The sequence below is a fragment of the Dendrobates tinctorius genome, unplaced genomic scaffold (assembly GCF_039654945.1).
Source record: "Dendrobates tinctorius isolate UK_male_01 unplaced genomic scaffold, ASM3965494v1 ptg000251l, whole genome shotgun sequence".
Taxonomy (NCBI): domain Eukaryota; kingdom Metazoa; phylum Chordata; class Amphibia; order Anura; family Dendrobatidae; genus Dendrobates; species Dendrobates tinctorius.
The window spans coordinates 14369094-14381415 of NW_027361918.1; positions in this window are offsets into that span (position 1 = coordinate 14369094).

Below are 12322 nucleotides of genomic sequence, written 5' to 3' on the forward strand. Positions count from 1 at the left end.
GGCAAGTCACTTTGTGACAATAAGTAATAGTACTTATACTATTAGTGCTACTCTGCTGTAGTGCGCAGCAGCTGCAGGCTTATGCTGAGGGACAGCAGATGGGGCTTGTTTAGTCTGTTCATAGTAGTAGCTGCAATTGTCTGGTCACAGTGGTGGTGTCATTACTAGCAATAATCAAAGTAATGCTGTATGGAATGTTAGGATAATATTCTCTTTTATTGGTAGTACTAAAGTTGTAGTATTATTACATATTATTGGTTGTAGATGTTTAAAATAGTGTATAGTATTATCTGTTATTACTAGTACTAAAGCTGTAACATTAATGTATAGTAGTATCTAATAACAGTAGCACTGTGGTTGTAACATTACTACCGGATATATTATATATAAATATTTCTTACAGCTCGTACTGTAGTTGTAGTATTATATTATGGAGTAATTATCTATTATTGGTAGTAATGTAGTTGTATTTTCACTATACAACTCTCAATTACAAAAAAAGTTGGGTGATTGTGTGACAAAACCAGAATTCAATCATTTGGAAACTTGTCGCCATTTTCTATTAATTTTGGACATTTTTCCATTTAATGTCCAAAAAAAGAACTAATTTAGAAATTAATGGCAGCAACAAATCTCAGACCAGTTGTGCCCAGGCTGTGTCCACCATACTGTGTAACCCGTCACCACCATTGTGCCCGTTCTGCGCCCACCATCATGCAACGTCCCCTCTTCTTTCCACAGTCTGTAAACTTCATGGAAGTGAGGAGACTATTGCTGGAGTTGTGGGAGAAGATCTTTTCCCCTTCTTGTCTGATGTCAGACGCTCGTCTCTCCTCAGTTCAGGGTCTTTTTTATTTTTTCACAATATGATTTTTTAATAATATTGTGAAAAAGGTTTTCTATTGTGGAATTTCTGCACCATAGGCGGCCAGTTCATCACCCAAACTCTTCCTCTGCTGACCCATGCTGCTGTGATGGAGGCAGGATGTGGTTTACCATTGTCTTAGTGGAATATACAATATCTTCCCTGAAATAGATGTTGTCTGGATGGAGCAGATGTTGTTCTATTGCTTCTATATAATGCTCAGCATCGATGGTGACTTTCATGTGTGAGCAAAGTGTCCATGCCATAGACACTAGTGCCCCCATACCATCAAACATACAGAACAGTGCACTGATAACAAGCTGAATGGTCAATCTTCTCGATAACAAGCTGGATGGTCCCTCTCCTATGAGTCCACGGGACACTGTATCTATGGTTTCCATATTGAAGTTCACATTTTGCTTCATCCGACCACAAAATAATTTTCCAATTTGCTTCAGTCCATTATAAATGAGCTTTGATCCAGAGAAGTCAGCAGTTTTTATAAATTCTGTTGCTATATGGCTTCATCTTTCCATGATCTTTCACGGAGAACTGTGTTCACGGACAATAATTTCTGGATTATTCCTGAGACCATTCAGTGATTTACATGACAGAATCATGCCTGTATTTAATGCGGTGACGCCTGAGGTCCACAGATCACGAACGTCAAATACTGACTATCGGCCTTGTTCCTTGTGCACATGGATTTCTCCAGAATCTTTCAAGGATTTTATGTGTAGTGGATGGTGGATATTTAACGTCTTAGGCTGTGTGCACACGCTGCGGATTTTGCTGCGGTTTTTTCATCACCGAAAACCGCACGTATCGCTGGAAAACGCAAGTGCGGTTTTTAGTGCGGTTTTTGCATTTTTGGTGCGGTTTTCATGCGGTTTTTGAGTGCGGTTTTGACTGCGCTTTGCTAAGCAGACAACATACATAAAGTTATGGCAACTTGAATGAGGAAAAAAAAAAGAAGGTGATGTCATTTCCTTGGCCACCATTCTCCATTTTGCTAGCCAAAAGCAAGTATCAGCACAAACATCCAGCATTCAAGTGCCCAGTATAGTGCCCTGATGGCCGAGAACCAGATCACACAGCGGTGCCTGCTCCGCAGGCCATATCGAATCCTTTTGATGTGGTTTATGCTGCAAAACATTAATCGCCACAGAGAGGAGGTAAGGCCGGTTTCACCTTACGTTTTATTGTGCAGCACATCATGCGCTATAGGTCGCATCTGCAATGCTTCCCTATCGTTACCATGGCGGCCGCAGGGTGTAGTGCTTGCATGCGTTAATCATCAGTTGCAATGCATTGGCGTACTATTGGCGTAGTACGCTGACAATCGCAGCATGCTGTCATTGGCACGGAGCGTAAGATACGGAGGAGAAATATACGGCTGGTGCGAGGGACCCCATAGAGAATCATTGGTCCGTGTCTAATGCGTGTTTTAAGCGCCTCTCACCCGTCCGTATTCCTCGCCAGGGTGGCTTAAGGTTTTTTACAAAATTGCTTCCGAACCACTCCTATGGTAGTGGCTAAATATTCAGCATCTCAATTTTTTTCATAATGGTGGCAAGAATTGTGCCATAGGAGTGGAAACCATCCTTTTAATTTACTGCTTTATGTGCGGATGGTACCCATGGTCTGGAGTAGTGGTTACTGTGTTCCAGACCAGGATAAATTAATCTGGTAACCAATATATATAAAAAAAAAACCCACAGTGATATACTCATCCTCCGTCGGACTATGTGGTCCTTTGAGCCGCTCACCACGCTCACGGCATCTTCCGTTCAGTTGCCGTTTTGTCTAGTGGGGGACATTGTGTTTATTTTTTTGGGAACATGCTGTCTTTAGGACAGATGCAGAATAGGCAGCGGTGCAAGTTTCTTTAAGTTGTGCTGAAGTTTGGCCAGCTAATATGCTAGGTGTGCACATTGCCTCTTTGTTTTTTCTTAACATTTATTTGTATTTTAGTTGCAGGAGCGACGAAGGAGGAAGAGGAACAGACGGATGTGGGTGCACCCGCCTGTAGCTGAGCGACAGGAGAAGGGGCATCTTTATGTCCTTTACCAAGATTTGAGGCGGTAAGTTCAAAATATCTTTAATCCGTCTCTTCGAATATTATCATTATGAATTTAAAATGTTTGTCATGATATCATTTCAGCTATCCGGACAAATTCATCTTGTTTTGTCGGCTGTCCATCCCGGCATTCGACCGATTGTTACATATATTGGCACCACATCTGACCTTTGCGGACACCATAATGAGGAAGGCCATCACTGCTGAGGAAAGGCTGCTCATCACCTTGCGGTAAGTATATATTTTTTGGTTTGTATGTGATTGAGGCTCTTTCACACGTCACTCACACATAGATGGACATGGATATCTTTTTAACATTTTTTCATGTAGTCTCTTAAATGGGAATATGTTAAACATGTTTAATTACTTGTTTTGCTAACGTTTCTAATATTGTTTTTCTTTTTCTTTGCAGATTTTTGGCCACAGGAGAGCGCTATACATCCCTACACCTCCAATTTAGAGTTGGTAAATCCACCATCTCTCAAATTGTGAGGTGCACATGTAACGTGATCTGGCAGAAGTTGCAGCCCATGGTGATGCCTTCCCCAACCGAGGAGACTTGGCTGCAGGTCGCAGCAGGCTTTCAGTCTGTGGCCAATTTCCCAAACTGCATAGGTGCAGTTGATGGTAAACATGTAAGGGTTCCACAGCCACAACGATCAGGATCACACTTCTTTAATTATAAGAAGTATTTTTCGGTGGTCCTGATGGCGGTGGCTGATGCACATTACAAATTTGTTGCCATTGACGTTGGTGCCTATGGCAGTACTGGGGATTCTCGGGTGTTGCGATCATCACAGATTGGTCAGCAAATTCTTCAAGATGGCGGAACGCTCCCAGCCCCAAGACCTTTGCCGGGTTCCACAGATCCAGTGCCCTTTGTGATGGTATCGGATGAGGCGTTTTCCTTAACGACAACCCTGCTGCGCCCATACCCACGAAGGGGACTGGATGACAGGCGGAGGATTTTTAATTATCGGCTGAGTCGTGCACGCAGATATGTGGAATGCACCTTCGGGATCATGACTGGTCAATGGAGGATCTTTCACACTGCCATCCAGTTGGATACAGACACCGTTGATGCTGTGATTAAGGCCTGCTGTGTACTCCATAACTATGCTCGGGAGTACAGCTCAGAGGTAGATTTGGAGTACCAGCAGCCACAATGTAATCAGCTGCGCAACGTGTGTCTGGGAAGACCATCCAACTCTGGTGTGCATGTGAGAGAAACCTTTACTGACTATTTTATGAGTCCCGAAGGTGCCGTGCATTGGCAATACTCCTGTGCTGGTGTTGGGCAGCCTGACCAGCACTGAAAGATGGAAGAACAGAGCGTCACAAAAGAAAGGACCACTCAAGTTGTAATGAAAAACTTTTTCAAAATTTTTGTAAAAAAATTAGATTGTATTAATCACTAAAAACAATTCTGATTCTGTATTGACGGTGTGTGTTTCATTTATTTCACCTCATTTTCCTTCTTCAAAGCCTACACACAGTACATTGGCTGGAAATCCTACAGTTTCTGCAGCATCAACCACCTTTTTGACCCTCCCGCCCATAGTCCTTTGATTCTCGACACATGACAGGCAGAGATCACTGCATTTACATTAATCTGTCCCAAAAAAAACAAACAAATTGTAAATACAATATTTTTTATTTAGAAAACAATATATAAATTCAAGGACATTGTTGGCATCGAAAAACTAGAAATACAGCCAAATATTATTACATTTGAACAACTCCAAAACGGACCTTTTTAAACAACACAAATTTTTGGGGGGAATATTGTGTTGAAGCGGGCAAGGTGTTCGAAACAGACAACATGTCTAATTATTGTAACAAATATTTTGTGCACCATTGACGGTAACAATTAGGGGAGATAATGGTACTCAGGGGTATACGGATAGTTGGCCTGGGAGCTGCCTGAGTCAGAAAAGTAATTGGTGTTATTTGTTGGCCTATACTCCGTTGGCCGCTGCTGTTGGGTGGGTGGTGTTGGTCGGAACAGGTTAAAAACGCCCATTAAAATATTAGTGTATGATGCTATGGGAGCAGGGTCCTGTAAAGCAGTGATTGACATCTGCACCATTGTCATTAATATAGACTGCCTCTCCGGTGTCAAGCTTCGAATTTTATTGGCAATTGTCATGCCGAAGAAATCAAACTCATCCTCGCTTGTGGTCTTTTTAATCAAATCTAGTGTATCCGAGGATGCCTTTAAGGTGGTGTCAATGTGTTTTTTTTTGGTTCTTTTCTTGCTCGGCTCTCCAGACACCGGAAAGGCAGTGGCTACACATGCTTCTGAGGAACCCAATGGTTCATCAGCTGCAGAAACAGATGTTCCTGCAGCTGATGAAGATGGGGCTACATCAGAAGGTGTGTTGCGACATGGTGCCGAGATGTCACCTGCCTCACAAGACCCTGCTCCATCTTCTGGTTCATTGACGTTTTCAATTATGTTCCCTTGAGTGCTGTTGAGAGAAAAAAGAAAAACATGAGGATTAAAAATTACATATTTTATTCGGACAAACTGTTTGGCCAACTCCAAAAAAATTTCATGACAACTGCGGTGCCCCATTTTACATTGCATGATTATAACGCATGTTTGTATTTTACTCATTTGGAATCAGTGCGTGCTATATATACACAGTGCAAATTATCTTTGCTGTCAATCAGCGCCAACAAATGGCAGCGAAACATGCAGTATTGTTAGAAGCTGCGGCACATGTCAGAATTTATTGGAGCTTCACAAGCACTTTATAACGCATAGTGAAGATGTCCAATAGAGACCAAAAGTTCTTAGACATCTTTTCATTCAAAGACTTTTATGTATTTTCATTATAATGAAAATTGTAGAATCAGTACGAAGGGCTAAAAAGTATACAATGACAAAGGTGAACGGATGGACTTGCAATGCTTGTTTAACACCGTGTAGCATGGAGGAGGAGGTGTGATGCTGTGGGGGTGCTTTGCTGGTGAAACTGTTGTGGATTTAGAAATGTATGGCATTGTGAACCAGCATGGCTACCACGGAATCTTTAGGCGGCATGCTCTTACATCCGGTTTGCTGTTCGTTGGGACATAATTTGTGTAGTCAACAGGACAATGACCAGAAACACACCTCCAGCCTGTGTAAGGGCTATTTGACCAAGAAGTACACTGATGGGGTGCTACGCCAGATGACCTGGCCTCCACAGTTACCAGACCTGAACCCAAACAAGATGGTGTGGGTTGAGGTGGGCCCGCAGAGTGAAGTCAAACAAGTGCTAAGCATCTTTGTAAACTCCTTCAAGACAGGTGGAAGACAATTTCCAAGGAGTAACTGGAAGCATCAGTGTGCTAAGCATTTCAGAAAATTAAAAAGATGTCAAATTTCTATATCCGAGAAGTAATGGAAATAAAGAAAACTGTTTGAATGCGGTATTTTTTTTTGGCGTAAACTTACCTTCGCAATGTCCGGCTGGTGATGAGAAATTGAAGTTCTTGGAAGTACGGAAATGTTCTGCTGGTTGGGGATGCGCCACTTTTTTGACAGCTGGCAATGAATTAATTAAACCTGTCCCGAACCGAACGCCAACGTTGTTTGACATCACTGTCTACAAAAGAAAGACAACAAGATTTTTACCACCTTTTTTGCTTTAATAACAAGTGATAACAAAAATAATCCTGAAAAAGTTAGTTACCAATTTGTGACTGTGTGGCTTTTGGAAAGGAGTGCCAGTCAGGGTACAGATCACTTAAAATTTTGCTCCAGCAACGATCCCTGTTGCCACGATCTTTGTACAGCCTGTCTGCCGGGTCCCAAAGGGCTGGGTAATCACGCACCTACACACAAATAGAAAATGGAATTAGGAACTATATCAGTTACACTAATAAAAATCTAAAAAACAAAAATTTACATATAAGCCCTAAAAACTAATTTAGGTAGTGAGCACTGATATTGTATAGCTACTAAAAGTAGCCATACGTTAGCGGCTTCATATTTTTCGAATGTGAGTGAGGGGATAATACTCATTGCCTTTTCATAGGCTAATAATATCAACCCGCAGTTGTCTGCGTTTCCTTTCTGAGTGCAAACTTGTATGTAGATGCAACGTCCACCCTATATTTTGGTGCCAGAAATGCAAAGCAGACAACTATGGGATGGTAAATGGAGGCTGGGTTGGGGTTCATAAACATGGCCTGTTTTGAGGCTCTGATTGGCCACAGTTGTATGCGTTTCTTTTCTGGCTGTAAAATTCCTGGGAGGCCTAAAATAATTTTGACGTGGGGTCCCCCTATATTTTTGGCTCAGAAAGGCAAAGCAGACAGCTGTGGCCTAGGCCCCGTCACACTAAGCGACTTACCAGCGATCCCGACACCGATATCAAGGTGTCAGGATCACTAGTAAGTCGCTATGTGCTCGCTGGTGAGCTGTTACACAGACAGCTCCACCAGCGATCAGCACAGCAATGCCGAGCGGACAGCATCGCTGGCCACCCGTTAAAAATTGTATTAAAATACAAAATCTTTTTATTCTAACCTTCCGATGTCCCGCGCAGTCTTCCGGCCTCTCTTGACGCTACGGTACCAGTGATCCTTTGCGAGAATGATCGCGAGAATGTCACGGTCTCACGGCAACGACGTCTCGCGCTCATTCGTGTAAAGGATCACTGTGACCGGAGCGTGGAGAGAGGCCGGAAGACTGCGCGGGACATCGGAAGGTGAGAATCACAATATTTTTTCGGGTTTTATTTTTTTTTTAAACCTGATCGCTGGTCTCCCGCCTGTCACACGCAGCGATGCGTGCTGGCCAGTGGGAGACCATCGACCAAAGAAATGTCCATAGATTTCCCAGAGCGATCAGCGATACCGGCAGGGGTGCCGCTCGCTGATCGCTCTCACACACAGCGATTTCGCTGGTGAGATCGCTGTTACGTCACAAAAGTTGTGACTCTGCAGCGATCTTGCAAACGAGATCGTGGCCTCTCAAGGCAGGGAACAGGGTATTTGTGGGAAGCTTATCTTGCTATTTTAAAAAATTTCCAAAAACTAAACTTAATACGTGCTGTTCCCCCTATTTTTTTGGCCCACAAAGCCTATGCAGACAGCTGCAGGCTGATTACCAGGTGTTAAATATCTTGCCGCAGCTGTCTGCGTAGCCATTCAGGCTTTAAAAAAAGAGGGGGACCCCCCTAAAAAAAAAATGACGTAGGGGTCCCCCATATTTTAGGGCCAGAAAGACTAAGCAGACAGCTGCGGGCTGATATTTCCAACCTGGGAAGGGGTTAATATCCATGTCCCCTTTCCCAGGCTATGAAGATCAGCCCACAGCTGTCTGCGTTGCCTTTCTGGCTCTAAAAAAAAGGGGGACCCCCCCAAAAAAAAATGACGTAGGGGTCCCCCATATTTTAGGGCCAGAAAGACTAAGCAGACAACTGCAAACTGATATTTCCAACCTGGGAAGGGGTTAATATCCATGTCCCCTTTCCCAGGCTATGAAGATCAGCCCACAGCCGTCTGCGTTGCCTTTCTGGCTCTAAAAAAAAGGGGGACCCCCCAAAAAAAATGACGTAGGGGTCCCCCATATTTTAGGGCCAGAAAGGCTACGCAGACAGCTGCGGGCTGATATTCATAGCCGAGGAAGGGGTCATGGATATTGCCCCCCCGGCTACAAATATCAGGCCACAGCCGCCCCAGAAATGGCGCATCAATAAGATGCGCCAATTCTGGCACTTAGCCCCTCTCTTCCCACTCCTGCACCACGTCGGCGGGATGTGGGGTAATAAAGGGGTTAATGTCACCTTTGATCGGTGACATTAAGCCCGGTTAATAATGGAGAGGCGTCAGTGATGCCGATCCATTATTAATCCAATTATAAAGAATGGAAAAAAACACACAGACACATTAAATAATAATTTTTATTCAAATAAAAACCACTGTTTTTGACAAAATTTTATTGCACGCTCAATCCATTTGGGATGCCATCGATCACCTAGAGAAAAAAAACAAACAAACCAACTAAGATACCTACCGTTCCGTCGCAGTCCATTTAAACGAGTGTCCCACGTCGATCAATCATGGAGAACAGTCACATCAGCAGATGTGACCATTCTCCATGTCACCAGAAACACACTGACAGGAGCTCTGCTCCTGCAGTGTGTAACTGCGCATGTGCCTACAGTTTACCAGAGTTCAGTGACTCCGGTAACCTCATTTACGGCACTGCTGCGTGGGAAAGGTCACACGCAGCAGAAGAGCCGTAAAGCGAGGTCCTGGAGCGGCCGAACACCGGAAAACTTGCCCGAATACTTCCGAGATCGCCGTGGGACCTTTGTTTTTTGTTTATTTTCGGCGGACATTTTTTTTTTGGGGGGAAAGGTTTTTTTTTTAACTTTATTCAAGAACGAGGGGAGCGAGGGCTTCTGGACAAGATGGCGGGGCCTGGATGGTGAGTATACAGTATATGTTTTGTGTTGTATGTCATGTCATGTATGTTGTATGTAATGTCTGTTACATGTATGTTATGTGTTTTGTTACGTGTTTAGCACTGTACAATTGTGCTCGGTGGCCGCAGGGCCTACTCTCCCATCACATGGCCGGATGGGAGCAGCAGGCCCATGCGGCGATTGAGCACAATTGTCGCACTACCGTCGCATGGAGACGCACACAGACAGACACATACATATATACATACATACATACAAACATACATACATACCAAGTCTATCAAACGCCCCACGTCCATCTCCATGCGCCGGTAGCCCTCCATCTTGCCAGAAATCTTGTCACTGCACACTATACTCCGCCCACACACTACACTTCCTCCCGCCTTGACATCATTTCCCCCCATTCCGCTGCGGTTTTTTGCACCCAATCCGCAGGAAAAACCGCAGATCTTTTTAGATCTGCGGTTTTTATGCGGATTTTACAAAGTCCATGAAGTCCTATGGGTGCGGAACCGCGGCAGAAACGCACAAACAATTGACATGCTGCGGAAAATAAACCGCGCGGTTTTTTCCGCAGCATGTGCACAGCGGTTTTGAATTCTCATAGAAAACAATTGTACTGTACACCGCAGCAGAAACTGCTGCGGGTCTGCAGAGGCCAAAACCGCTGCGGAACCGCAGCAAAATCCGCAGCGTGTGCACACAGCCTTAGTAATTTTATTTTGAGGACCGGTTTTCTCAAATTGTGGGTTTAGATTCAGATTTATGAAGTCTGACTATCTTTGCTCCTGGAGAGACTCTGCCTCTCTTACATGCTCTTTTTAATCAGTCATGTGACTTTTCCAGCTTTGTGTTAACCCTGTCCTAACTTTTGTGAAAAGTGTCACTGCCATTATATATTAAATGACATAATTTTTCAAATGAAATGGAAAAATGTCCAAAGCTCAACTTCTGATCTCTTCTATGTTCTGTGTGGTAAAGTATGACCATAAGAGAGATTTCCAGATGATCACATTCTTGATTTCTTTGCATTCTATACACAGAGACCCAACTCTTTTGGATTTAGGGTTGTATATTATAATGTATTTTCTGCTATTGGTAGTATTGTAGTTGTAGTATTAGCCTAATTTTTATACCATTATATAAGATTGTTTTTTCCAGAATGACCTGTCTTGTGTTTGGGTCTGCAGGTTTCCTCCGGCTCCTGATTCATGTGATTGTCCCATATTGATGAGGGCCGTCTGCTTCACACATCTCCTCGCAGTATCGTCATCTTCTCATCATATTATGTCCAGGATAACATTTATTTTCTGTCTCCTCACTGAAGCCTCAGCTGGAATATTGATTCTGATTATTTCCGAGATCCTCCATACCATAAAAAGTAGGAGGAGTCATTTAGTATCGCTGTTGTATGTTATGGAATATTACCCACTTTGTTATATTTGACTAATTATAACACACACTGGATCATAGGATGAAGCCAAGAAAATATTCTACCATCTCATACTCACGAGGACACTGAAAGCCCAGAATACTCAATGTATAGTTAGAAATTATACCCGTTCTTGATACAAGCCTCATAGTCATAGAGGTGCAAGACCCATAGTATCAGTAGAGTACAGCTTTAACCTGAGACAATGATGGCTCCTCTGGTATCACAATAGGGTATTGGGACAGTCCAGTTTGGCACCGCCATGATCTTTCCTTGCAGATATTCTTTACGTGCTCCTGGCTGTCCAGACTGGACATTGCTAATACCAATCCCAGCTCTCCCTCACTAGTCCCCTCTGCAATCATTACATTGCACCTCCCAGGTTACTCAGTGTAACGCTCTTTTGTGATGGGCACAAGCCAATATCTTTTGCACACCCGCTCACTCCTCGCTCTTCCTAAGATATTAAATAATGGGTAGAAACCTGTCCCCTTTTAATTCAGACCATTAGAGGGTCCTCCGAGTGACGTGGCACCCCTACGTGAAACACATGCAACAATATAGGGAACAAAAATATCATTATGTAAAGTAGATATAAAAAATAGCATTTGTTCAAAATTGCTTCTGACTATGAGCATTGTTATGAGTTCATTTTCCCCTTCGCTGCTGAGGTCTGGTGAACTCCCTCTTCTGGTAAAGGAAGGTAGCGAGCCTGATTATCAAGCACCTGAGCCTAATGATGATGACTGGCTGAGTGGAGTAACAGACTGGATATAAGGCCGGCGACACCCTTCTGCCTTGCGGGTGATTTCTCTGAGGGATTCTTGGAGACCAGTCTGGATTCCTGCTCCTCAAAAGCTAAGTTTTCTGCTCTGCTTTTTTCATTTGTGCTTTGATTTTGTTTTGCTTTGTTTTTCTGGATTTCTGCCATTCCCTGCTGGGGTGAGCTGAATTCCTATTAGCTCTGTCTTCAGAAAATACCTGAGTACTGATATAGTATTTTTGAAGCCTAGCGTCTTCAGGGCTTTTTTCCATATCAGTCTGTTGGCTCTGGTCTTTGATAGGGTTTTGGCAGATTGCAGACAGCAACCTTCCTTTCCTGTCCTATTTAGTTAGCTTGGGCCCCATCGTTTGCTCAGCCTATCTTTCTATCTATGTAAGTGTTTTTTCATCTTGCTTCACTGTCATTATATGTTGGGGGCTGCCAATTACTTTGGGGTCTGCTCTGGGGCAGTTTAGATTTCCCTTTCTGTCTTTAGGCTATTTAGCTCTCCGGCTGTGATCGAGGGGTCTAGGGCACCGTAGGAACCCCCCACGGCTACTGCTAGTTGTGTTGATAGGTTCAGGGGTCTGCAATCTGATAGCTGCCAACTTCTCTGGTTTTCTGGACGTAGCGACTATTTTTGTGTCTGCCTCTTACGGTGATTCAATCATAACAGAATCACCCGCCATACCGCAGATCCTAGGGTTCTCAATAGTAGGAAGGAATTGTAAAAAGGAAAAAAAAAGTGTATATT